Source organism: Myotis yumanensis, unplaced genomic scaffold (genome assembly GCF_028538775.1).
Source record: "Myotis yumanensis isolate MYYU_CA2020_CCGP unplaced genomic scaffold, mMyoYum1.0.hap1 SCAF_13, whole genome shotgun sequence".
NCBI classification, from domain to species: Eukaryota; Metazoa; Chordata; class Mammalia; order Chiroptera; family Vespertilionidae; genus Myotis; species Myotis yumanensis.
The window spans coordinates 60,384,022-60,411,198 of NW_027223764.1; the positions used below are offsets into that span (position 1 = coordinate 60,384,022).

General features: G+C 47.7%; 1 pseudogene; it reads right to left on the minus strand.

Moving 5' to 3' along the window:
* LOC139021570 (cytoplasmic aconitate hydratase-like) overlaps window positions 1-25,221 on the minus strand; it is a 65,859-nt pseudogene extending 40,638 nt beyond the window's left edge.
* Between the last annotated feature and the right edge of the window lie 1,956 nt (window positions 25,222-27,177).

Below are 27,177 nucleotides of genomic sequence, written 5' to 3' on the forward strand. Positions count from 1 at the left end.
CTCTCCCTTTCCCTCTGAAATCAATAAAATATATATATATTTTTAATTATTCTGATAGTATAATGACGGATCAGCAGAACCCTGCTGAGAAGACATCAAAAGCATCAAAAAGCCTGGGACAGGAAGCAGGAGGATCCTGACTTCCTTTCCCCTAATCTTGGTGCTAATATTTAGGGTATACATTGTAGACATTTTATGTAAAACAAACTTAAGATTCTGAAAGTTGTAGAAAAGAAGCCACATAGATAATAGACGCCAGCCTCGAAAGAATAAGAATGGAGTCTTTTTGTTTTTTAATATGCCCCAGACTGGGAGCTGACGGAGCCAGAAATTCCAACAAACACAGACCTTTTAAAAGCCCCAACAAAAACCTGCTCTTTCTGGCCACAGGATCAAGCGATGAAAAGCCTAGCAAAGCAAAAAAATGTTAGGTAATACTGACTCCATTCTCACCCCAGAAAAAGACCTGCTGTCTCACCCAGCCCCTGCAGGAGGGAGAGAGCCTCGGCTTCCCCAGGGCCAGGCTGCGCAAGGAGAGGCCCAGCGCCCACCGTCTCCACCATGGCTCTCAGGAGGGCTGAGCAGGAAGCCCGAGTCTCATCCCTGCTGGTGGCCTCGCCCCGACCTGTGGTGTCAGTGAAGACCCCTGCTGAGTGACAAGGAGGCCCCTAGGTGCTGACACACCGGGAACAGGAAGGAAGCACTGCTGCCTGCGGCCAGATGACCTATGAGAAGGGGAACCCCAGCCACACAGGGCAGGAATGCACAGCCCGCCCACCCCACCCCAGGTGCTAACAGAGGCTGAGTGGAGACCTTAGATTCTACCCCAACCTAGAAACCCTGGGACTTGGCTCCCCCTTCTCCTGCTGCGGCAGTGTCACCCTTCACTAAAAACAGAGGCTCAACTAAGATGAAGAGTCTCATGACATAGTACCCAAGATGTTCAACATCATTATCATGAGAGAATGCAAATGATAATCAGAACAGTATCTGAATGCATTTAAAGAAAAAGAGGAGTTGACAGCACCAAATGCTGGAGACGATGTGGAGACACTGGGCCACTCGTGGGAAAATGTAGAAAGGCCCGGCCACTCTGCAGCAGTGTCTGGCAGGCGTTGTTTTTTAATTACAACTCACTTTTGTTTTAATTTGCATTTTTCTGATTGCTAGTAAAGTTGTCTTTCTTTAAATGTGTATTAGCCATTGGTATTTCTTTTGTTTAAATAACCTTTTCATTTTTTACCTTTTATTTTGTCAATGTCTACTTTTTACTGATATTTAAGAACTCATTGTATATTAGAAATATTAGTCATCTTAACAATATCTGTGTGGCAGATGTTTTCTTTAATATAATCAACTTTGTTTTAAATATTTGGTATTCAAATGGTTTAGATTATATGTAATCAAATCAGGTGTTTTTCCTTGTGGTTTTTTAGTTCTGTGTTGACATAAAGAAAACCTTGCCCACAAATTGTTAACGTATTTTTTTAATTAAATCTTTATTGTTCAGATTATTACATTGGTTCCTCTTTTTTCCTACCATAACTCCCCTCCACCCAGTTCCCACCCCACCCTCCGCCCTCACTCCCCACCCACTGTCCTCATCCATAGGTGCATTATTATTGTCCAATCTCTTCCCGCACCCCCCACAACCCTTTCCCCCCCAAGAATAGTCAGTCCATTCCCTTTCTATGTCCCTGATTCTATTATAATCACCAGTTCATACTGTTCATCAGATTATTTATTCACTTGATTTTTAGATTCACTTGTTGATAGATGTGTATTTGTTGTTCATAATTTGTATCTTTACCTTTTTCTTCTTCTTCCTCTTCTTAAAGGATACCTTTCAGCATTTCATATAATACTGGTTTGGTGGTGATGAACTCCTTTAACTTTTTCTTATCTGTGAAGCTCTTTATCTGACCTTCACTTCTGAATTATAGCTTTGCTGGATAAAGTAATCTTGGTTGTAGGTTCTTGGCATTCATCACTTTGAATATTTCTTGCCACTCTCTTCTGGCCTGCAAAGTTTCTGTTGAGAAATCAGCTGATAGTCGTATGGGTACTCCCTTGTAGGTAACTGATTTTCTTTCTCTTGCTGCTTTTAGGATTCTCTCTTTGTCTTTTGCTCTTGGCATTTTAATTATGATGTGTCTTGGTGTGGTCCTCTTTGGATTCCTTTTGTTTGGGGTTCTCTGTGCTTCCTGGACTTGGAAGTCTATTTCTTTCACCAGGTGGGGGAAGTTTTCTGTCATTATTTCTTCAAATAGGTTTTCAATATCTTGCTCTCTCTCATCTTCTGGCACCCCAATAATTCGGATGTTGGTACACTTGAAGCTGTCCCAGAGGCTCCTTACACTATCTTCGTATTTTTGGATTCTTTTTTCATTTTGCTTTTCTGGTTGGGTGTTTTTTGCTTCTTTGTATTTCAAATCTTTGACTTGATTCTTGCGATCCTCTGGTCTGCTGTTGGGAGTCTGTATAATATTCTTTATTTCAGTCAGTGTTTGCTTAATTTCTAGTTGGTCCTTTATCATAACATCGAGGGTCTCACTAGATTTCTTGAGGATCTCACTACATTTATCGGCGGTCTCACCAGTCTTTTTGAGGGTCTTACTAAATTTATCGGCGGCTTCTAGACAGTTCTTGAGAGACCTTAAAAGTGTGGTTTTGAACTCTATATCCAGCAGTTTGCTTTCCTCCATTTCTGTCATTTGTGTCCTGTTTCTTTGTCTTGGCATTTTTTTATGCTTCAATGTGTCGATAGAGTGGCTTTCTGTGCTAAGTGTCCCAATTACCCGAGGTAGACACTCTTGGTGCACTCCCCTGTGGGCTTTGTGCACAGTCTTGTTGTATTTAAGCCTTGATTGTTGTATGTAACGCTGGGAAGATTTGACCTCCAGGCCAATTGGCTATGAGAATCAGCTGTGTCTACGATGGGAGAACTTCTGTGCTGAAGACACCCTTATGGGGCAAGACTTGCTTCAGTGGGGCTTTGGTGCTCACTGAGTCTGCCCCCTGAGTGTGTCCCTTATAGATCTGAGTAGTTGTAATTGGATGGTCCCACTCTGACCACCAGGCACACTGGCTCCTGGATCTCTAAGGAGGTTATAATCTAGCCTTTGCCTGAGGCTACCCAGCTGAAGCCAGCTGTAAAGCAATGCAAGTTGCCATGGGGCCTTGGGGCAGCTGTAGTTTAAGTTATTTTCAGATTACAAAGGGCGGGCCTTTCATATGCAAAAGCCTCCATGCAGGGCTTGGGCAGAGCAGGGTCCCAGGGAATCAACAGGGCAGGCCGAGCAAGCGAGCAGTATGGCTGCTCTCAGTCCTGCCTTCAGAGGTCCTGGCAATCACTGAGAGTGCCTCCGAGAGAAAGCTGCCCTCGAGTTCCAACCGATGCCAGACAGTCCCGTTTCTCCCGTATGAGTCTGGGTCCTCAAAGACTCACCTGGAACTGGAGCTCAGAGCCTGAAACTCCCTCCTGATTGAAAAAGACAACCGTGTCCTCAGCCACCAGCCCTCTCCGCATGCACCTCCGCACCTTTGTATTTACTTCAGCACTGCACCTCCTCTGAGTCTCGGTATGCTTTTCTCTTTCCTTCTAGTTGTAGAAATTCCACTCAGCCAGCCTTCCTGTGGTTCTGGATAATGTCCATTATATCTTTTAGTTGTATTTTTGAAGTGGTTGTGCGAGGCAGCAATCTCTGGTGTTTACCTATGCCGCCATCTTGGTTTCTCTGTTAACGTATTTTTATAGATTTTTAAATTCTTTATAGATTTTTGTTTGGTCCTTTTATTCTTTATATATATACAGGGCATCCTCAAAAATGTAGACACATTTTAACTGCTGATAGTTCAATTTTGAAAATGAAATGTATTTTAATAAACACTGCCTTTATAATAATTCAAAGTATTCATATACATTTTGGGGGGACACCCTATATAATTACATAATCTATGATGTTGAGGTACAACTTTATTTGACCTTCAAAAATAGCCTTAATCCATTTATTTTAGAATTAGCCATCATTTATCCACTGAATAAAATGCCATGAATTCCCAAAACCAATATCCCATATATCTGAGTCTCTTCCATTTCATCAATTTACCTTTCAGTTCCAAGGCCAGTATCACCAGTTCATGTCTTGTTGTGTTGAAGGTTGTTATGATTTCTGGTGGAGCAACAATTGCTTGGCATATAACAAACACTCATTAAGTACTGACTCTGGGGGTGTTACTGCTACTATTTCTCGTAACTGTGCTATCTCCATAGTTACAGCTTACTTCTGTCCCCACAATATTTGGTGTTTCTATTTGCTCACTAATTATATTCTACCTTGAGCTATTTTATTTTTTGAAACTGTTTTTCTCTCATACTAGACTTTAAGCTTTATCTTTGCCTAAAGACAATACATATTACGTTCTTTAGCATCTAGCACAGATCTTAATATAAACAGTAGCTTAATAAATGACAAAGTAAACAAAATTGATGGTCTGGTTAAGTAATGACTAATTTTATCCAATTTAGGAAAATATGGTTACCAATTATAATAAGTATAATTGACTTCCTCTCTAGCTCACTGCTCTGAAAACAACCTTATCTTCTAGGTACCTGAGATCAAAGTCATGCAAACCAAGGGGAGGGTCAAGAGCCAAGGCTTGAGGAGATGCTATCAAAATTCTGCTCTCTGAGCATAGTTCCAACTCTTTGTAGAAGAAATGCCTTCCTCAGAGGAAGAAGATGTGAGTGGCATCCAGTATTCTTGTTCTCCCCAAACTTGGCAACAGAAAGGGGCAGTGCTGCCAGCAGAAGAAGCGTGGCTGTATTCTGGATCAGTCACAAGGTGGGCCTGATCCTCAGATAATCCCTGAATGTAGTGCTCATGAGAAGTTAACTCAAGGAAGGAAACTGAAGAAGTAGCAAGGGCAACAGAAGATGAGAAAGGAGGAAGAAGAAAGGAAGGGATGCGGAAGACTGAATGGCAGACTATGGAGGAAGGGCAATGATTGGAAGGAGAAAGGAAATAGAGTCAAACATTGGACACCCTCAGCTCAGACCTTTCCCATTAGCGCACAGTGCTCCTCCTCTGCACTTTGCCAAACTTCACTGTAGCTACAAGGGGACCACAATGACACCTGCACCTCCCTCTGCATCCTCTGCACTCTGGGATCCTCGCGTGACTCTCGCTGCCACGAAGAGTCTACGCATAAACAAAAGGTCATTGTATTCCAGTTACAGCATTGATTTGCCTCAAACCAACACCCTTTGTCTTTTTTTTTTTTTAATTTTTTAGCATTAACTGAGCAGCCTTTTTGGACCACGTGTGGAACTGGCTCTGAGGACTCGGAGTTAATGAAAAAACCTTTTAGGATCTCCCTGACTGAGAGTAGCCAGGAGGTCTGAGGGATACCTTTAAAACAAAAGTAAGAATCCAAAAGTCATTAAAAACACAGATACATTTAAGTATTATATACTTTCATAAATTGTATCATTATTAAAGTCAATAGATAAAAGATTGATTGGGAAATATCTGTAACACAGATATATGATAAAGGATTGATGCCTACAGTATGGCAAACCCTTCAAATTTACAACAGAAAAACAACCATTCTACAAGTAAAAGATATAAAGAACAATTCATAGAAGAGGAAATCTAAACAATCAATAAGCAGGTTAAGATGTTGACCTCACTAGGAATGAGGTATGCAAGTGTCTCTCCACATTCCTGGGTGTGACAGTCACAGACCGACTCTGGTGGGAGTTGGGTTTCTTTGTCAGGAGAGCTCTTTTAAAGGCTCTGTGGGCTTCTGGCCACTTGCTTTCAGCCAGTCCAGCAAGTAGCAGCTTCAGCCAAAGGTCTTGTCAAGTCCTCTCTTTAGCCAAATGGGTCTGTGGAAGCTGGCCCCCTGGTGTTAGATGAGGTGCTTTGCCCAGCCTTCTGCACTCGGGGTCTCCCTCAGACTCTCCTCAGCAATTTTGAAGCACAGACCAGGAAGGTGATGCACCTCAGATTTGACCCTTGCAAAGCAGGGTTGTGGGGCATCTCCCTATGCCAGGCAGGGAATGTGGAATTAGGGCCAGCTTGAGAGACCTGGCTGGAGGTCTATTTTTGTTGGAGGTGGAAGAGGCAATTAGGATTTCCTACACCACAGTATGACCCCACCTCCATGTTTCAGCCTAGTCTAACTTACTGCAGCTTAGGGGCAGCTCTTTCAACCCTGCAAGGCTACAGGGACTCCCAGCTGATCTGGATTGCAGGCTGCAGACAGAGTCTGTCTTATTTCTTCCTGCCTAACATCTCTCTGCTTCTCCTCAGGCGAAATCTAAAGTAAGAACCTCACCTTCTGTAGGGTCTTGTGGTAGCTAGTCTCCAAATTGGTCGACCAATAAGCCATATCTCTGGGTAATCTTGCCCTCGCAACCTCCTCTCCCCTGGAATCTGGGGTGCCCATCTGACTCTCTCCTAACCTATAGAATTCAGAGCAAGGGCCAATGTGTGACTTCCAAGGCTTAGTTATCACAGTCTCTCAGCTTACACTGGTCTTCAAATGCTTGGAGTACTTCCTCTTAAAACCCAACTGCCATGCCTGGAGGAGCTCAAGCACTTGGAGAAATCCCACGAAGGCACTCTGCTCAACAGCCCATCAGAGTTCCCAAAAGGCAATCAGCATCACTTTCCCACTCTGTGAGTGAGCTGCTGAATGACCAGTGAGTCTTCAGATAACTACAGACCCTCAGATTGCAACATGGCAAAGGCTAAGCAAAACTGCCAAACTGAGCCCAGGCAACCTGCAGAGCCACAACAGATCATAATAAACAGGTGTTCTAAGCCACTGAGTTCTGGAGCACATGCTACACGACCAGAACAAGCCTGTAGGCTGTGAAAAGTAGCCAGATTCAACATCCTGATATTTTTCAAGAGTGCTAGTGCTGCCATTTTTAAAGATGAGTGATTTGAATTTCAAAAACTAACACATAACAATTCAACCAGTTAATTCCTTACTGGATAACAAGATGTACCCCACTACCTGAAGTAGAGGGTTTCCCGTCATCCTTCTCAGCACATAAATTCAGTCAATTCTATGTGTCTGACCTTTCAACTGTGGCTCCTGATATACATTCTACGTTTGATTCTTTCCGTTGAGAGGCAGAGAAGACTCATTCCAAAATGGCTTAAAGTAGAGTGAACATACTGTTTCACATACTCACAGTAGAAGAGCAGCCTTGCACAGCTCTACAGGAGGAACTTGGTACTGGACTCACCAACGAGCCCCTCTGCCTCCTCCAGGCTCAGTTCCTCCTGGAGTCCTCATGAGGGCTCTCAGAGCACCAGACCCCACCCCACTTCCCTCATGTCTGCAGCAGTTAGAAGTTCCAAATAATAAAGATTAGACTTACATTTTGGCTCTACCATTTACTAACTGTGTGACCTTAGACAAGTTAAAAAGCTATGGCTTTAATTTCCTACTCTTCTGTAAAACAGAGATAATGATGCTATCTATCTCTTAGGGTTGTTGTGAGTATTAAATGAGGAAATGTACATAAAACATTTTAAACTGTGTCTATCACTGAGTAAAGGCCCTACAAGTGTTAGTGGTGTTATTGCTGTTGGTAGCAACAGTAATAGTAGTAGCAGCAATACTAAAAGGGGGATCTACGTTCCAGCATTACGTGAGGCTCCTCGGCCCCCAAGGGCTCCCTGACTATGTAACAGTGTCTGAGAGGCGGATGCACTGATTGGAGGCGGGCGGGTCCCTCCCAGGGATGGGCAAGAGGAGTTCTGTCAGGAGAGAGAAATGGGGAGTGGATTCCGAGGAGGCAGCAGACATCGCCTTACTGAGTGCTGAGAACGCTCGGGACTCAGGCCTCCCTGCCCCACTGCTGAGCCCAATTGGGACTATCTCCCCGCAAAGGCCATGCATACAAACACTAAGCTTAAGAGATCTGATTTCAGCAAGAGACTCTCCTATCTTCTGAGCATCTCTCTGCATGGAGACTGCTCCACTGCTCCCTGCTCCCCAGACCAGAACCCTCGGACCCTGTGTACACTGAGGAAGGGGACCAGGTCCCCGGGGAATCCTGATGGGCTGTTGGGCAGAGTGCCTTCATGGGAGAAAGCGCCAGTCTACCCACGGTGCAATCCGTCTCAATAAAACATTGGTCTTTCTACGTAATTAATTATTAATTGAAAGTATGATGGATTGCAGCTCCCACAGTTAAATCACTAAGAGACTCTGATGAAACAGGACTCAGAGCCTTTGCCGCGCACGGCTTTAGAAAGCAGTCAGAGCCTATGGGCAAGTTCTCCTGCGGCTGCTCTTCTACCAGGACAGGGACAGAGGGTGGCGGCGGGAGAGGCGGGGCTGGTGGCGGAATCAAAGGGGTGGCCTCCCTGGGGACAGCACCTGGCATGGCGTTACCCTCTCCATTCCGGCAGCCTCGCGGCCCTGGGAAGGCAGATGCGCCTGGGCCAGCACAAGTCTCCAACGGGGCTGTGGTCAACTCAGGGAAAGAGGTGCCCTGGGAGCCCAAGGCTGGCCTGATCGTCCTGGATGCAGGCTGGGGCGGGGTGGCGAGTTACGAAGGGGCTGCACCCTGTCCTGTGGGGCTGAGGGACAGGCGCTCTGTGCACTGTCCCCGAGGTCCTGCGAGCTGTGTTGCAGCCTCTCACACAGCGCCCTCCGGTGGCCAGTCCCGGAGGCTTCTAGGGTGTCCTGGCCCGCGGCTGACCCCAGCCTGGGCCAACGGGGCACAGTGACAGCCCTTCACCCCAGGACTTTCAACAGGAGCTTGTCAGGAGCAGAGAGAAAACAGTACTTTTCACCAGTTTATCAAAACCAGCGCGATTAAATGTTCCTTGAGTTTCAAGCCATCAATATATTTTTCTCTGCCTGGTGCCTGCATGTTGATTAAGCTTTTATGAAGTTCCATTCTTCTGTGGTCAGTTCCACACACACTCACCTTCTCGCCACACTGACTGTCCTCTCACACCCACTCCCGTCCCTCCTGAGGCCCCTCCAGGTCTCCACCCGTCCCCCGAACCAGCCCCTTCCACTACACCCAGCACTCTGTCTCCTGGGCCCCAGCTCAACTCTTGCCATCCTCACATCCTCATCCTCCCTCCATGCGCCCACTCCTCTCAGCCTAGTCCTTGTCTCACCTCACAGCACCTTCACCTCTGCCCCCGCAGGGCAGTCCCCCCAGCTCCCAGCCTCCTATCTGGCTGCCATCCTCATGGTGGCCATGCCCCCTCTGCCCCCACTCACATCTGTTTTCTATGGAGAAATCGTCTCCCACCTTCCCACCCAGACTCCATTCCATCAGCTCCTCGGGAATGATTCTGCTCCCTCCCCGTCCTGCCTGACCATCTAAAGCGCAGCTCCCGATCCCTCCCCTTTCAGTAGGGGCTGCCTTGGGCAGCAGATAACATCCTCACCTGTGGGAGGTGTGGGAGCCTCAGTGCCTCCTGCCCTCCTGGGCCTCTTTCTGGTGATTCCTGAGACATTAAAGCCAGTAAAGATGCCTGCCACCCTCCAGCATCCTGACAGAGCCCAGAATAATGGGGAATGACCCTAATTGGCAAAGAACACCCGAGGACTTTTATTCTGTTTTATTTTTATTTTTTTAAATATATTTTATTGATTTTTTTACAGAGAGGAAGGGAGAGGGAGAGAGAGTTAGAAACATCAATGAGAGAGAAACATCAATCAGCTGCTTCCTGCACACCCCCTACTGGGGATGTGCCCACAAGCAAGGTACATGCCCTTGATTGGAATCGAACCTGGGACCCTTGAGTCCGCAGGCTGATGCTCTATCCACTGAGCCAAACCGCTTAGGGCTCTGTTTTGTTTTGTAGAGAAACTGCCTCTTTGCCTTTACTATCTTCCTAAGCCAAGGACTATTTCAATCATGAATAATCTCAGGTTCCATAAAGCACGGAAACTGTTTTCCACCTCACACAAGTCAGGGCAAATGAAGAGTTTTAGGGAGAAACACTGGAGCAGGGGGCTTGTAGGGGAGAGAGATGAACAGCCTTAGGACTTCGCCAAGATGGCCCCGAGCAGCCCAGCACAGCCTCCTCCAGCCGTGAGCCTGGGGAAACGTGAGTCCGGCGTGGCGCGCAGTCCATGGGCATGCCGCTTGGTTCACAGTACATGGTCCACCGGCGTGGGGTGTGGTTCATGGTGCGGGGCGCGTGGTTTGTGCACCAATGTGGCACTGAGGAGAAGGGACTCTCTGATCTAGACAAAACTGATTTGGGAAAATCCTACTAAAATCTCCATCGAAGGGGCACCCACTTGAATGTTATGAAAGGAGGACCACCTTCAAAACTGTAGGAGGAAAATGAGTGTCTTCGCCACCATTTGTTGTTTGAGTCAGAGACCTGAGCACAGTCAGAAAACTGGGGAACGCCCCAACTCCTCCCCAGAGGATGGCGTTCTGAGAAAGGGCTGACCGCCACCCACTGCCCTTCACCTGACAGGTGTTTTTTGCATGGAGGAAAAAGTATTCAGATTCCAACAAAATACTGAAGGAAAACTGTAGCTAAAGAAACTGGTATTGTCAGCACATTTGGGGAGAAGTAGTACCTATCAGTGAGGTTTTGTAAATAAAGGCTTGGAGTCAAAACTTACTGAAATCATAGTCTTCATTGCCTCATTGTGCAAACACTGTGGGTTGGAAAAAGGCATCCGTTCAGGAGAGAAGGAATATCAGATGACACCTCAGCCGCCGACCAGCTGTAGATCTAAGACAGGATTCAGGGCCCAGACAACTCTTGTGTGATCCACGCGCCCAGCGTTCCCCTGTCCTACAGAGCTAGCTGCCACTCAGGGTCCCTTGTCAGGTCCTCGGAAGATGGTAAATACAGGAAATGTTCTCATTCCCAGGATTCACTGTCACCTACCTTCTGTCAGAGTCTGCTCTTGGGACTAGGACATTTATTACCTCTGAGGGCCACACCTTCCTGCATCGATGCACCTTAGCCAACCATCTCCTCATCCTCGCTAGTGAAATTGTCTCTGACCCGTCCCAGCCATGGGATGCTGAGCGTAGGGAAATGACACTGTTGTTATCTCAAAGGGTATCTCCTATTGTGTAACCCACAGAAGGGAATAGGTATAAAAAGTGAAATGTCCCACTTAGCCCAGGTATGGTGGCTGAACAGGTGTGTTTGGTGGAGGGCCATGTGTCTGCTCTGGCCTTAACATCAGCAGAACTTGTGCCAAGTTCTATAGCAATGAGGCAGAAAGTAAAAAACAAACAAACAAAAAACAGAAATAAGAAAGTAACGAAGATATCCTATATAATAGAAGGCTAATATGCAAATCAACTGAACGGCGGAACGACCAATCACTGTGACGTGCAGTGACCACCAGAGGACAGACACTCAACACAAGAGCTGCCCCTTGGAGGTCAGTGTGCTCCTACAGGGGGAGCACTGCTCATTGAGAAGCCCTGAGCTGGCCATAGTGGGAGCCTCTCCCACCTCCACAGCAGCACTAAGGATGTCCAAGTGATGGCTTAGCCCGAGGGCTACTGGACTGCAAGAGGGTGCAGGCCGGGCTGAGGGACCCCCACCCCAAGTGCACAAATTTTGTGCACCAGGCCTCTAGTGTAATATAAGGGGTATTCTTTGAAAAGGGGGCCTTACTATTGAGAGCCTTGCTAAGGTCAGCAGCCTGTCCCAGCAGCAGCCCAAGTCACATGATACAGAAAACGAACTCTCTCTAAATCAGGGACAGGAGCTTAGCCTTACATTCAGGACAAGAAGTGACACCATGGGAGGGGCCCTGTGCCAAGAACAGACAAAAGGGCCTCAGTCCCAAATAGACTACATGTTCTTGAGTAGAACCACTTCTCCCTGGGAAGCCAGAAAGGACCCTGAGAGAGAAAGAAGCAGGGAGCATGGCGGTTACCTTTACCACAGTGTTTGTGGTTACCTGCTTGCTCCCATCATGGCAGACCCTGCTGGCTGACTGCGTGAGAAGGGGAGTGCTTTCTTCTGGAAATGAGAGAGGAGATCCAGGGCCAGGGTCCTTGGAAGTAAAAATCAATTGTGATCCTCTGGTCCGTCATGAACCCCATCTCCCTCTCATAGCCCAGGCAAGCAGGTAGGTCAGCGGGTCACCACATCCCTGCCCTGAGATCACACCTCACCTGCGGGCCTACATCCTCCTTCTGTCAGAGCATGCGGGAGCCCTGGACAAGCTCTGGCACTCTGAGTTGCTCTGAGTCCATGTGTTCTCAATTCTTCCCAACTACACCAGGGAGGTCCTTTTCAAACCCTGCCCACTGTACTAACTGTTGGGATTAGTCCAACAAGTGTCAGAGACACAGGTTGATTCTCGGTGGCAGGACAGATGGAGAAGCCATGAGAGGTTGTGGGTATAAGTATGTCTTTATTGCAGAAGCCAGTGGCCATATAGCCGTCAGACAAGACAATTCTTCATAGCAAAGGCCATACAGGCAGGCAGCTGACACCAGCTGGTTAACGTGTACATCTTTCCCACAAAGCAGCATTAGTCTCTGTAAACACAGCTATTATCTGAGCAGCGCACACTGCCCCAGACTCACCGCCTTACATTGTAGCGCCCCCTGCGCTCTCCCTTCGAGCTGCAGCCTCAGTAGCCTCTCTCGCTCAGCAGCTGCTCCTGTCTTCCTGCCCAGCACACTGGCGGGGTAACCTGGCAGTGTATCTGAGATCTCTGTGAGCTCTTAGCCTCCCATCGGGCAGTGCCAGCTCTCAGCTCCGTCCCAGCTCTCCTCTCTGCTGCACATGTAGGAGCTACATTCTCTGTGCCTACCACCTCTCTTCTCTGAGCTCTCTTGCCTCTGCTGTGCCCGGCTGCTCTCTCTAGCAGCTTCTGGTCGGTAGCCTGTACATTACTCCAGAGACAAAGAAGGTTAGCTGTCAACAGTGACATCAATCATTTGAGTTACAGAAGGGCACAGCGTACCGTGTGTCCTTGCACCCACTCATGGTGTCTTGGCCTTGGGCACCGCGATGAGGCTCATGCTCAGAGCGGCCTTGAAGATCCCGGTGTATGAATAACAAGGCCTCGGTGCTCCCATTGGCATGGCTCCCACACCTCCCATTTCATCAATGATATTGTCCCACCTTGTCGCTTCATATTATTTTTCTAGGTTAACATAATCCATTCTATCTTTCTGTGCATTTATAAATTTAGCCAAAAAGCAAACATGCAAACATGAATTAAAACATAGACACACACACACACACACACACACACACACACACACAGTCATTCTCTCTGTGTAGCCTTAATTTTCCTGGGGGAGCAACCAACCCTGGAGCCACCAGTAAAGTGTGGCTCGGAAATCGCAGAGAATTGGAGATGTGACACACTAATGAGGGCTGTGTAGGTTGTAATTTGTCAATCTGTCAAAAACTCCTTAAAGAGCAATTTAAACTGTAGTTGACAGGACCTGTAACTATGTACTAAAACAGCGGTTCTCAACCTGTGGGTCGCGACCCCTTTGGTGGTCGAACGACCCTTTCACAGGGGTCGCCTAAGACCATCCTGCATATCCGATATTTACGTTTTGGTTCATAACAGTAGCAACATTACAGTTATGAAGTAGCAACGAAAATAATTTTATGGTTGAGTTACAAGATGAGGAAATGTATTTAAAGGGCCAGAAGGTTGAGAACCACTGTACTAAAAAGTCTGTTTTCTGTTTTTTTGTCTTTTAAATATCTTAATCTGTTACATGCTACAGGTTCATTTGCTGTGTTTTTTTCCAGGAACACAGAAGTCATTTGTAATGAAATCAATAAATTTCAAATTTGTTTTCAGATATTTTTTCAGCGCTCACCTCCTCCAGATCTGTCCAGAGTTGTGGTTGGCAGAATCATGGGCCTCCAAAGATGCCCGAGTCCTCATCTCTGTGAATATGTCACCTTATGTGGCAAAAGAGACTTTGTAAATGTGATCGTGTAAGGATCCCAGATGGGAGATGATCCTGGTTTATCTCGGCCAAATTGAATCTCATAGGATCTTAAAGGGGAAAAGGGGTGGGGTGGGGTGGGGGCAGAATAGTCAGAAAATTGTAAAGTGAGAAGGACTTGCTGGTTGTTCAGAAAGAAGTTGGGCCCCAATAATGCAGCAGGCCCAGAATAGAGGGTACCCGCCGCGGCCAGGCAGCAGAAGTGGCCTGGAGGCCCGGCCTCCACGTAGGGAATCCTGAAGACAAACTGAGTGAACAGGAAGTGGGTCCTTCCAGAGCCTTCAGGCCCAGTGAGACCTGGGTCAGGCTTCTGGTCTGCAGATCTGTAAGATGCTACGTTTTGTTGCATGAGCAGCTGACTTTGTGGCTTTTTGTTAAAGCAGCAACAGAAAACGAACACAGGAGAGAAAGCTGTTTGCAAACCTGCAGCACTGACTACAGTGCCAGCAACTGTTACCAAAGTTAATGCTGAATTCTACCTTCTTCTCCCTTCTTCTCCATTTCTGACCCTTAACAATGTGGGATATTTTCATTAGTTAATAAAACAAAATTCTTAGATCCTCAGCAGAGCCAAGTCAATGGCGTTACCAAGTAATCATGCTGATTTACCTTCAGCCGTGTGTTCTTCCCTGAGAGTGATGAGGGCGCATGGGCAGGTCTGCTCATGGAGCGACGGGTCACTGGGAGAAGAGTGTGCGCTCCACCTGTGGGGCCTGCTGGGGTCTTCCTCAGAGTTTGGAGCAAATATCAGTAACGCTCACCTTTATAATCGAAGAAAGAGAAGGAGCCCAATATTTGTTTACTTATTAATTATCCTGTTTATTCTACAAAGGTCCCGGAGCTGTGCGACGTGTCTCATACATGCCATTTTATTTACGCTTCCCAGCAATCACAGAAACCGCGGCATGTGTCCGTTCTACGAGGCACTGCGACCCAGGAAGAACCTGTAACTTTTCAACGGCCACATGGAGAATAAGAGGACCCACCTGTTTCCAAAGTGTTCAAGAGTGAAAATAATTGTGTCTCAGACTTTAAAAAACCCTCCCCAAATGATATCCAGAAACCTTTTCCCCGAATTCCTGAATTTATGGACACAAAACACCGCCCTTCCTGTCTGGGGTGCCACCTACCTGCTCAGCTGCTAGCAACACTCCTCAGGGTGCCCCCACGTGCAACAGGGGGCCGGGTCCTCTACCTGACTCCTCGTTGTTCCAGTGGCTTCATAGGCAGGCAATCTCCCTATTTTTCCAAAAGAGAAAACTGACATTTAGAAAGGCTGAGAGACAGCCCTAAGATCAGCACACTAATAAGCAGCCAGGCCAGATGCTGACCCTTGTTGGTCAGATGCGAGCATGTCGTTCCCAGTGCCCCCAGGGTCAGCCCCTGTGGGTCTGGCTGGGGGAACCGACAGGCTCCGCAGCACTTGCTACACATGCCCCGAGCCCCACCGAGGCTCAGCCTCCCTGTGGAGTCTCATTTGAAATTACCAGGCAATCAAAGTCCTTATCACCTCACCTTCCTCAAGATGGAAATAAAGTGTGTCCTTGAGATGCCTACAGAGCTGCCGACCAAGCTTCACTGATGAAACTTCCAACTGATTTGATGCAAACTTTAACACCATAACCTGAGCTTCCCCATACACACTGCAGGTGTTTGCCTGCTTTGAAGACAAAGGAAAGATCACATGACTGCCCACAACACATATCACCCTGTTTTCAGAACCAAGAGTTCTCTCTGCTGAATACAAAGACCCCACAAATGGATACCCTGTGGCTTTGGACCAGTTGGGGCCTGATTTCTGGTGTCAGCTGATGGTTTGAGACATTTCCTATTCATAGGTTTGCCTGCACTGTTCCCTGGGGAGAGAGCCAGTTCGGCCCAGAGCACGTGGCGTGAGTGGCTGGCGATGAGCAATGCCTGCAGCTTCTCTGTAGATGTCAGACAGAGGCCAGCTGCTTGGCATGTTAATTTGCACTGTATTTGCCTGTTGCTGTTTAAGGAGAGGATGGGAAGCCATCTAAGGGTACAGCGGGGTTCGCTCTGAGCAGGTTTCTAGCAGCAGCCTGGAGCGCGGAGCACAGAGTGGGGAGTGGGGGACAGGGCCCTCGGACAGAAGGTGGCTCATGGTCAGTACCAGTGAGGGAAGAGGCTGATCAAGATCCCATACAACTGGGAGTCTTTGTAGCACATGCTTTTGTTCATCTTAGTATGATATGGCTTAGTGACCCTTCTTTCCTCAGAAGTCCATGGCCAGGCACAAACAGGGCCTCAGCTTAGCCAATGCTGACTGATAATCTTGCAAGTGTGGGCTTTTATAGGCTACCCAAGTGAAGTGCCCAGATCATTCCTTTCTAAAGGGCAAAGGATAATCAAACAACACAAGCCATTCCCCATTCTGAGTTAACATTTTTAAAATGTCATGCATGTAAGATGTATGGGATTCATGAAATTCTCAAGAGTGTAATTGACAGCCTCCCTTGAGCCTGTGTTACACTCTGGACTTGCCACAATGATTGCCCTCGTGATGCCCTTTCCTCCCCTCCCCTCACTCCTCACTCTCAGAGCCCTGGGCTGACTGAGGACTGGAGAGCCCGCCGCAGGGTTGGATGACTGGATGGAGGGCCAGGGGAGGCCCACACTCGCAGCCGGAGTCTCAGGAGCGCTGTGAGCTGGCTGAACCAGGCATGTGGGAAAGAGAACACTAAACAAAACAAAGCAGGGCGACGGCGTGGAACAGCTCCGCCCTGGGAGAATGGTCTGTTCACTGCGCTTTCTCCAAGGCGTGCAAATGTCTTCCCGAAAGGACATCCTAACACAAATTGCCAGAGACAGTCTCTGCCAGACACAGAGGGTGAGGTTTCCATCTGTTTCTATGGAAACACAGCTGGACCCGAGGGACCTCCTGCCACAGCCATCAGCAAACCTGAGGCCTGACTCAGGAATCTGGAGAGAGCGGGAGAGCGAAAGGCATGTTGGCCTGCAGACAGAAATGAGAATGGAACTCTTAGTGCCTATGACAGCACCTCTCCAAACTCCTCGCCGCCCTGCAGGTCCGTGGTCAGGAATGGGCCCAGGCTCCAACCCATGCTGTGCCCATGCCCATGCCCTCCTCACACGGTGGCCTTACTCCTGCCCCCAGGCGCCTGCATGAGGCAAAGGCCCCGTTTGCAAACTGGAGTGGGAGGAAGTCTGAATTCTGGGTGGACCACGCTGGCTGGTGAGGACTAACAAAAAGAGATTTTGGTGCAAAAATCAAATGCCAGCCTCCCTCTTTGTTGTAAAAATACACATCAAGATACACTTCTCTCAGGGCCTAAGGCCGTGGCTCTCACACCTTAACGTGCATCAGAAGTACTGAGCCCAGCTTGGGTTTCCGAGCAGCAGGTCTCGGTGGAGCTGGAGATGCTCATGTCTAACCAGTTTCCCGTGATGCTGTCCGTGGGTTAAAAGGAGAAAGTGGTGCACAGCCTCCAGGGAAGGACGCAGCCCCTCTGGCTGGGGAGGGACCCTCTCCCCCAGCTCCTGCCCTGGGCACACAGCACACGGAGGGAGAGCTGCAAACAGTCCCTTTACCTGACCATCCCTGCCAGTACCCTAGAGGCCCCGGAAAGCTGCATCGGTGTCAGGGCCGTGGCCGCCTTCAGTGCCAAAAGCAGAAATCATGGTACAGCCCACAAGTCCAAGGCCTTCCGATCCCTGACAGTAGTCACTGAAACACCTCTGCAGAAAGACAAACAAACAAACAAAACACCTATCTGTGCAATCATGGGGCTTATTTTCCTGACAAATATTTCCTTAGGAAAAAAACCCTAAGGTCTGAAATTATTGGATCAATAAATATGAATATTTTTATGATTCTTACTAAATATTTGCACAACACCGCTCAAAAGAGTTCTTTGTACTTTAAACTCCACCCTCAATAAATAATCATCTCATTAGGACCATAACACTGGCCAACTTCGAGTTCTATTATAAGTTTTCATTTTCCTTTTTAAATAGCTGCAAAATGGTTTTTACAGGTCTTTTACATTAGCTATTCTTTGAGCATCAAGGATGATGGGCACTTCCTAGCTTCTTTTTTTTATTGTCTTAAGTTTTACGTATGTTTTCTTTTTCCCCAGTTGACCCCTCCCCCAACCATTCCCACCCCTGGAAAGCTCCCACCGCCCCAGTGTCTGTGTCCATTGGTTATGCTAACATGGGTGCATACAAGTCCTTTGGTTGCTCTCTAATCTCCCCACCTCCCCTGCCATTTGTCTCTAAAGGATATATGCATCCCTATGTTCACAGCAGCACCATAGCTAAGGTTTGGAAACAACCTAATGCCCATCAGCAGATGAGTGGATTAGAAAACTGTGGTACATCTACACCATGGAAAACTATACGGCTGTAAAAAAGAAGGAACTTTTACTGTTTGCAACAGCATGGATTCCTAACTTCTTTACTAATTGTATATGCACTTTGTTAACATTCTGTTCTCATCAAACTGTTGAGTCCTGGAGAGAGCCTGCATATCTGAAAATAAGCTCTTTAAACCCTCTATCTTTTCCCACAACCTGTCAGAGTTTATGTAAACATTTTCTAAGTGGGTAGTATTTTTTCTCTCAGTTTTATTATGTTCCATTGCACATAAGGTTGTGCTGTGTGTTTTGTCCATAGAATATATCCATCTGGCTAGTAGATTCCATTGCTCTATTGATTCCAGATGAAGTAGCATGGTAACTTAGCAGCAAAATGGCTTTTTGATCCTCAAAATTATTATGAGAAAAATAGCAACAGGGGGTAATACTGTATGTCCCATGTGATAGTTCAGAAGGAAAGATTAAATTAAGTCCTGAAACCACCAGTGTGCATGTATCTTATTTTTTATTACTGTGAACAGAATTTTTATTGTGCTTACATTTTCATAATGGTGGTTGAAGTAAAAAAAATCTATTTACTACGTTTTATTATGCCACTCTACTACATTTTGAAGTATAATAATAATAGTTGTTACCTTGTTTGCTTTATATTTTCTAGGTATTCATGTCACCAGAAAATTATTTGTTCATTTTATTTCAATATTTATGTCTCACTTCTTTTTCATGTCTTTTTTTATTTTAAATGAGAGAGAGAGAAACATCAATGATGAGAAGGAATCATTGATTATCTGCCTCCTGCACCCCTCTCACTGGGGATCAAGCCCACAACCCAGGCATGTGCCCTGATCAGGGAATGCAACCATGACCTAGCTGGTAGGTAGATGCTCAACCACTGAGCCACTAGCTGGGCTTTTCCATGTCTTATTACAAGACTTTTCAAGACAATACCAACCACTGTCCGGGTATGTGGGCATTCAAACTCCTAGAAGTTTCCTCTCCATCATGTAAGAGCTGTGGGATGGCATTTGAAATAAAGTCTCTCACAGTTATGTGTACCTCTTCCTTGTGCTTCCTACCCCCTTCAGCCACCAGTGGCATCGCTCTGTTGAGAAAACTGGCACACCACAAGAGCAGTTAAGAGGTTGATGGATTTCAGAAGCCTGAGTTTTGAAGATTGTTGGCTCCAATGATTATTCCATAAACAAAATACTTGGATCATTGATAGAGATCCTCATCCTCACACTAGACTAAGTTTCTCCAATTGGGAGGCAGGAAAGAAGTGAGCCTGGCCCTAAGGTGCTGACCCTAGGAGAGGGGAATGACAGAAACTCAAGATCGGGTGGCAAAGGCCCAGCCAATTACTGAATGGACATGAGGGGCTCAGAGAAACCTCACCTTTCTCTGCCTGGGTCCAGCTGTGCCTTCCCCCAGGCTCTGCCCAGCCAGGTTCCTTATCAGTGTTGGTCTACTATGTGCTTCAAGGTCCCACGTGGATGCCACAGGTGCTGCTGAGGGAAACCTCTCCTGAGCTTCGAGACTTCGACTTGGGGCACGTTCACGGGGAGAAGTGTAAGGAGGGCGAGAGTGAAGGCCTCCGATCCTTTGAGTCAGAGGGGAAGGAGTCTGGTGCCTCAGGGTCAGTGACAGGAGCCAGCAGGCCGGGGTGAGGGGGGTCACCCCCAGCTCTGTGCTCCTTTCCCGGGGCCTTGGCCTACCTCTAACATCTGGAAGCAAAACCTATATCCCCAAATGAGGGTTTTATGGAGTATTTTTTAAAACTTTGGAATTTGCAAACTCTCCTCAAGTGATTTTGTAAAGCAACATTCACTGCAATTATGAAGTCTTGAGTATTTTTTAAAATATTCCAATCACAAGCTAAACAGGGGTGAGCCCCAGGAGGAGGGAAAGAACATGGTGAGTGGTCATGGTGAGTGGGTCTGCCTGTGGCCCACTGTCAGCAGCCACCCCACTGGTTTCACACACCCTGCACATGTGCGACGCAGGGGCATTGGCTGTGAGAGGCGGGAGGGCCTCCCGTGGAGCCCGGGCACATGGCCTCACCAGAATTCTTCCCACAACAGCCCCAGTCCTTCTTCACCGCCGGAGGCCTTAGGGGATGCAGTGGTGAGGATGAAAGAGTGACGGCCGTTCATTATTCCTCACCCATGGCCCTTGCAGAGCACTGGATGGCTCCCTGGCTCCCTGGGCCTCGGGAAGCCTGTGGGTTCAGGCTATGGGTTTCCCTGTAGTTGGGTCTGCTCTGCTTTCATTGTGAGCTGAACCTCCAACCCGCCCTGTACCCAGGGGTTATTGGTGTAAGCTGGCTTCGAAACAATGGGCTGAGACAGCAGAGCGAGTGCAAGAGCCGTGCTCTCTGCCAGGCTGGGCAGCCGGCCCTACGGCACAGAGCCCGGCGCAGGCCTGGGAGCCACCGCGGGAGCAACCTGCTGAGGCCCGTGACTCGTTTGTAACGCTTTGCAGGTGCAGGCCCTCTCCCACTGGACTGCCGTGGCCCCTTGTCCGGCGGTGATCACAGCTCCATTTGGCTGCCTCAAAGGCCCGTACACCTCCACGCCCACCCTTTCTTGTGACCCTTCTACTTGCCACAGCAAAAATAGTGTATTTCTTCACTGTCTGTATGATTTTTCCCCCAAGATACATCGATGAAGAGAAGAAAAGTCTCAGTGTCCCCTTTCCTTCCCAGTGCCACCATCTCTGAGCGTTGTACCTGCTCACCCCTCAGGCCACACCTCCACCTCTCACCCCCCTGAGCCCTCCAGTGGTCCCCAAGGTTCGTCATTCACGTGCTGTAAGGCCACCACCAACCCCTCCACATGCTTGCTTCCTGTGCTCCTGTAGCACTGTAAATCCCTCCATTAATAACCATCAAAACATACGAGAGCAATTGTTTTAAATGTACAAACACCTTTGCATTTACCGGGGAACAAATTAAGGAATTTTATCTCTTAAGCAGAGAAACTATATGTTCACATAAACATGGTTATATGCAAAATATGAATTTCAGAATCAGACATCTGCCATTGACAAGTTACCTTACTCTCTTCATCCAAATTATCTCACAGATACTCCAATTCTGAAATTAGTATATTCTGAAATAATAATCCTAATTGCCCAGTGTCTAAAACAGAGAACTTGAGATATTGTCATATTGAAACCTGACATGTAAATAACCAAATATAGAGGAATTACAATAACCAAAAAACAATTAACAAATTGGCAATAAGAACTTACCTATCAATAATTACTTAAAATGTAAGTGGACTAAGTGCTTCGAGCAAAAGGTGCTGGAGCTGAATAGGTTCCCTGCAAGAGACTCACTTCTGATTGAAAGACACAGAGAGACTGAAAGTGAAGGAATGAAAAGGATTTCATGCAAATTAGAAAAATGAGCAAACAAAAACCCAGGAGTCACAATACTTGCACCAGACAAAAAAAAATATTTTATGTTTCCACTTGAAAGTAGATTTAATTTTATTTAAATTAGAAATGTTCTGTGTCTCTCTCTAAAATCACCTCCAAAGTTATCCTCTTGAAAAATAAACAATTTCCAGAGAAACATATTGAAGACAGTAAAAGAAAATACCATGTTTCTTTAATGTTGACCCATCAAAAGGTCCATAATCAAGGTTTCAACATTTGACCTGTCGAGGAGAGTTCTAGATCTTTCCTTCAGAACTGCAGTCACTCCTGTGATTGAAATGTGGGAAAGTGTTTCCCTAGGGGTGTCGGCTACCACTGGTGCAATCGCAAAGGTGAACAGCTCTGGAGGGCAAGGCTTCCCTGAGCACAGAACAGAGGAAGGAGGAGAGGACAGGAGCCGCCCTCTGAGAAATCACTGCCGCAGTCAGCAAGCTCAGCTCTTTCGGGCACGGCAGCCATTCCCTCCACTCCTGCTACCGAGTCCCAGAAAAAGGTGAAGGATGGACAGACGTAGAGAACACGTGGGACAGACAAGGAGATGCTGGTTTTGTGCCTGCAGGAAGGGCACCAGACACCAGTGTCATGGCTCCATCTGCAAGGCAGCCCGCGTGGGGGCCCTGGGGACGCTGTGCTGGGCTCCGGGGCAGCTCCGAGCACAGGTGTGCTGAGAAACGGGCCGACTTGGCCATTTGGGGATCTTGTATTGAGGATGCTCCCTTGTGGAATAGGTGAGCTCCACGTCGGTGTGAAACCTCAGCACAGCCAGGAGGTCCTCTGGGTCCAGCTGGAGCTGGATTGTCCTTCCTGTATGCGGTTCTCTGGAATGCGGAAGCGTGCCATTCCCACTCGAGTCCCAGGTGTCAGCTGACTCCCCAAGGGCAGAGGCGAGGGGGATCACCCCCATTCTGACCAAGTTACTGCCATGAATACAAGGCTAAGTCTCAGCCCAAATAGCTTTGATCCCCAGGAGGAAAGGGCCCTGCCGTCCAGGCCAGGAGCTGCTGAGTGCGCCACAGCGTGCAGGCCAGACTGGCCCGGGAGGCCGCCTGCGGGCGCCCTCAGCGGAACTGAACGGGAGTTTCTCAGAAGGCAGGTGGACAGTCTGTGCGCTGTTTGTTCACTAAGTGAATGTTGGCAAGTGCCTCTTGCCATGGAGTCGTGGCCTGGGCATTGGGCCAGGCCACGGGAGGTCAGTAGTGAGGCAGGGCTGTTTCTTGCAATCCCTCCAGCTGGAGAGCTGTGGTCATTGTGCTAACTCTCCTACACATAACGGCACACAGGCCTCCACTATAGATCTAGGGGTTACAGATCCAAAGTCAGGGGCAGAGCACAGCCATGATCTCATGCATGTGGATTTGGGATCACAGAATACAGCTCATCTGCTGGGGCTGCTGAGCATGAGCTCTTATCTGGGCTCTCTGTCCTGAAAACTTCTGTAAACACCCAGGAGGCCATGCTGACTCCACTGCCAGGATCTCCTCTGAGGTTGGCCAGGCATCTTTCAGAAACACCTGCTGTCCCTTTGCTTTTACCAACGGCTCTTTCCCTGAGTCGAGCTTAACAGTCTCAGCAATGGCACATGCTATTACTAACGGTGGAGAGAATAAATAGCTGGCCAGGTATTGCATGGACTCAACCTTCAAAATTCCTGCTCCCAGATAGTACCCCCTGCGTGGTGGCATCTCCCACAGCCTCAGGCAAGGCCTGCTGCTGCCAGGGGAGGGCATGCAACACGGCAGCACATCAGACCCCAGGGGACAGGGAATCATGACTCACTGTCTCGCAGGAAGTAGGGGCCCTGCACTCCCAAGAGGAAGACTAGTTTGGGTGGGAGGCTTCCTGTCCAGGCCAGCACCTGCAGCAGTATGTGGCTAACCGTCCATCACAGGCGGATCACTGGCGTTTGTGTAGCTGGTAACAGCGCTGTTTACCACAGAACCCTGAGCAAGAGTGGATGGCTATCATTATAGGTAAATATTCTGGGCTTGTTAGGAGGGTCTAGAGCCACTGCAACCCTTATTCTGGGGGTGGGGAACGTCTGGCCCACGTGGGCCATATAAGGCCCTCGAAATCATTTGGTCTGGCCCTGCCAAGACATTAGGGGTGAGTTAACTAAATGTTTGACCGAATACAGCAGCTAATTTTTAAGGTGATGATTCATTAAGGCCCACAAGTGGTGTTAGAACATCCACATGGCCCTGAGCAGGAAAAGGTCCCCTTCCCCCCACCCCCCAACCCCCAGCAAACCATGCCTTGGCTCTGGCAGCTCTCAAAGTCCCTCCTCATGTCGGACACCATGCTGAGGCCACCCACGCCCTGGAACTGTCTGGGGACTTTGTGTCCCAGCCTTTCGGGTTCACTGCAAAAAGGCACCACTGTATTCAAATTTAATCACACAACCTGGGCAAGTTTGGGCCTTGAGGGGGTCCCTGACACCCTGCCTCAGTCCTGCAGACTGGGAATACTTCCTAACGTGCTTGACTTTGTCTTCACCACACCTGTGTGCACCAGGCATCTACTACTAACTTCATCAACCAGGGAAACGGCAGCAGTCGCTCCGCACTCTGGACATATGTTGGCTACTGTGGCTTGGTCAGCAATGATCACCTGGGCTACTCCTGGTCCGGAAAACTCAACAAATTTTCCCACAACCCCAACCTGGCTGAGGTGCTGGCCAGGGATTAAAACCATGTCAGTGGATGTGAGCAGGGGCAGGGATTTTCCAAACTGTAGCTCATCCCGGGGAGCACCATGCTCATTGGAGAACCCAGCACGACAGCTTCTTCCATTCCACCTGCACCCCAACCGAGAACACTCAAACCATGGAGCATGGTACAGGGTGAGTCCCAGACCACCGGGCCACCTGGGTACTAATACTCCTCCTGCTAAAACCACCCCTGCCAGGTTCACCCGTGGGAAGCTCCTGAGTGAGGCAGGGAGTCCACATTTGCACAAAGCCTATGAACCGCACTTTGAAATTCAGATTGTTCTCTGTGTCTCTCAAATTTCAGGTCTTGATTCCTCTGTAACTGTCTGCCCTGGTGGTGAAACCCACCTGGATGAAATGATCAGTTACAAGCTCAGGCAAGACTGATTTTCTCCCGATTTCCTCATAACTTTTTCACAGCATCACACATTGCAGCCAAGTCAACAACAGCTGGCAGGCCATCAAGTCTGCAGGATGATGCAGGCAGGCTTAAAAGGCACTTCTATGTCCACCTGCTACATGACATTCCAATTCAGGATGTTTTCAATGTCATTTTTCTTCACTAAAACTTGATCACAGCTCCAAATGGCTACCTCCAGAACTCTGATAGGAAATGGTAAGCGTCCACATCTTTAATTATCCAATTTTTTCAAATTGAAGACTTTCTTTCCTGGTTGTACAAAATCCAAAGGCCCAGTGAGGTGCGGAAGTGGATTACTCAGGGTTCCTGATGGCCACATGCCTCATAGACTGCACGGCAAGGCTCCAAGTAGCAGGCTGACACCATGCTGTGGGGGACAGCACTGTGCACTGGGGAGGCGTGCTTCTGTGAGCTGCATGGTTCTAGCCAGACAGACAAAATAGACTTAAAATAAAGACTAAAAAGAGACAGTCTGGCATTACACAATGGTGCAGTGGTCAATCCCATAGGAGGATATTACATTTGTAAAAATTTATCTCTCCAACATAGAAGAACTTAAATTCATAAAACAAACATTAACATACATATAGGGAAAAATTGACAGTATTACTAGAATAGAAGGGGACTTTAATACTCCACTTACATCAATGGATAGATCATCCAGACAGAAAATCTATAAGAAAACTTTGCCCTTAAATGACACATTAGATGAGATACATTTAATAGACATGTTCAGAACATTTTATCTAAAAACTGCAGAATATACATTTTCAAGTGCACATGGAACATTCTCAAGGATAGATCACATATTGGGCCACAAAAAAAGCTTCAATAAATTTAAGAAGATTGAAATCATATCAAGCATCTTTTCCAACCACAACAGTATCAAACTAGAAATCAATTACAAGAAGAAAACTGAAAAGAACATAAACACATGGAGTCTTAAAAAACATGCTATGAAGCAACCAATGGGTGGTCAGTGAAGAAATAAAAAAAGGAAATTTAAAAATACCTTGAGAAAAGTGAAAATAGAAACACAACTTTCCCAAAACCTATGCAACAAAATCAATTATAATAGAGAAGTTTATGGAAATATAAGCTTAACTCAGGAAACAAGAGAAGTCCAACATGAAGAGAAGGTCTAAGATGGTGAAGCAGGTGGAAGCTTCACTCACCTCCTCCCATAAGGACATCAAAATTACAACTAAATTATAGAAAATCAGCCTGGATAACCAAACGAAGATGAGCTGAAAAGAAGTCAAGGCTACACAGGAGAAGCCATGTTGAGGCTGACGGGGGAGAAGAGATGGGAAAGAGTCAGGTCCCACACCCGCATGTGGTGGTTGAGAATCAGCTGCAGAGGTGCCCTCTGTGGAGCAAGGGGTCTCAGCCTGAGCCGGACTGCCCAGCCCAGAGCACCAGTGTTGGAAAGCGGAGCCCACCTATCATCTGGCTGGGAGTCAGGGGGTTCCATCTGCACAGGAGAATGGAAAGCTGCTGGGAGCCCGGGCATCCTCTTACCGACACAGTGCACAAACTCTCACTCATGGACACTCCCCCGGGCTCTGGTGAAGACACAGCAGTAGGGGCCGGGTGAGTTGCGGAGTAATAAGGGGGAAAGACTGAATAATGTGGCTTCAGGGCGAGGGCTGGAAGGACAGCCTCCAATGTTCCTGTGTTGACTCCTCCAACTACATCACCTACAGGTGCCATTTTTCCTGGGTAAGCACCCCCACCCCCACCCCAGACATGGCATTAACCTGGTGAACTAGCTCTGCCCCAATGACTCCCTGGGCCCCAGCCTGGCCAACTCACACAGAGCCAGGAGTTCTGTCAGCAGCAGCCAGCCTGGGCCCATGTTGCACTCTTTCTTGAAAAGCTCTTGAGGCATTTTGATCAAGCACAGGGGTGGGTGCCATAGAAACACAGGGAGAAACTGAATTGTGTGGCTTCAAGATGACAGCCACCTTTACACATGACTCACAGGTGCCATCTTTCCTATATTAAGCCCTTCCTCAACATGGCAGGATATTCATCTGCTTTAGCCTGGTAAACTCTACTAGCTCCACCTGAGTTCTCCTGGAGGCCTGGCCCCACTGTAAAGGCCCAGGCTGATGGAAGCTGGCTTCAGTGATCCCGAGACTTTTGCTGAGTTGTCTCAGACCCAACACTGCCACCAAGTTTGAATTAACCTTGCAAACACCACTCGCCCCCACATGGTGGGTCCTTAAGAAGCTGCCTCACTCAACTCATATGCTGCCTAAGGCTCTTTCTT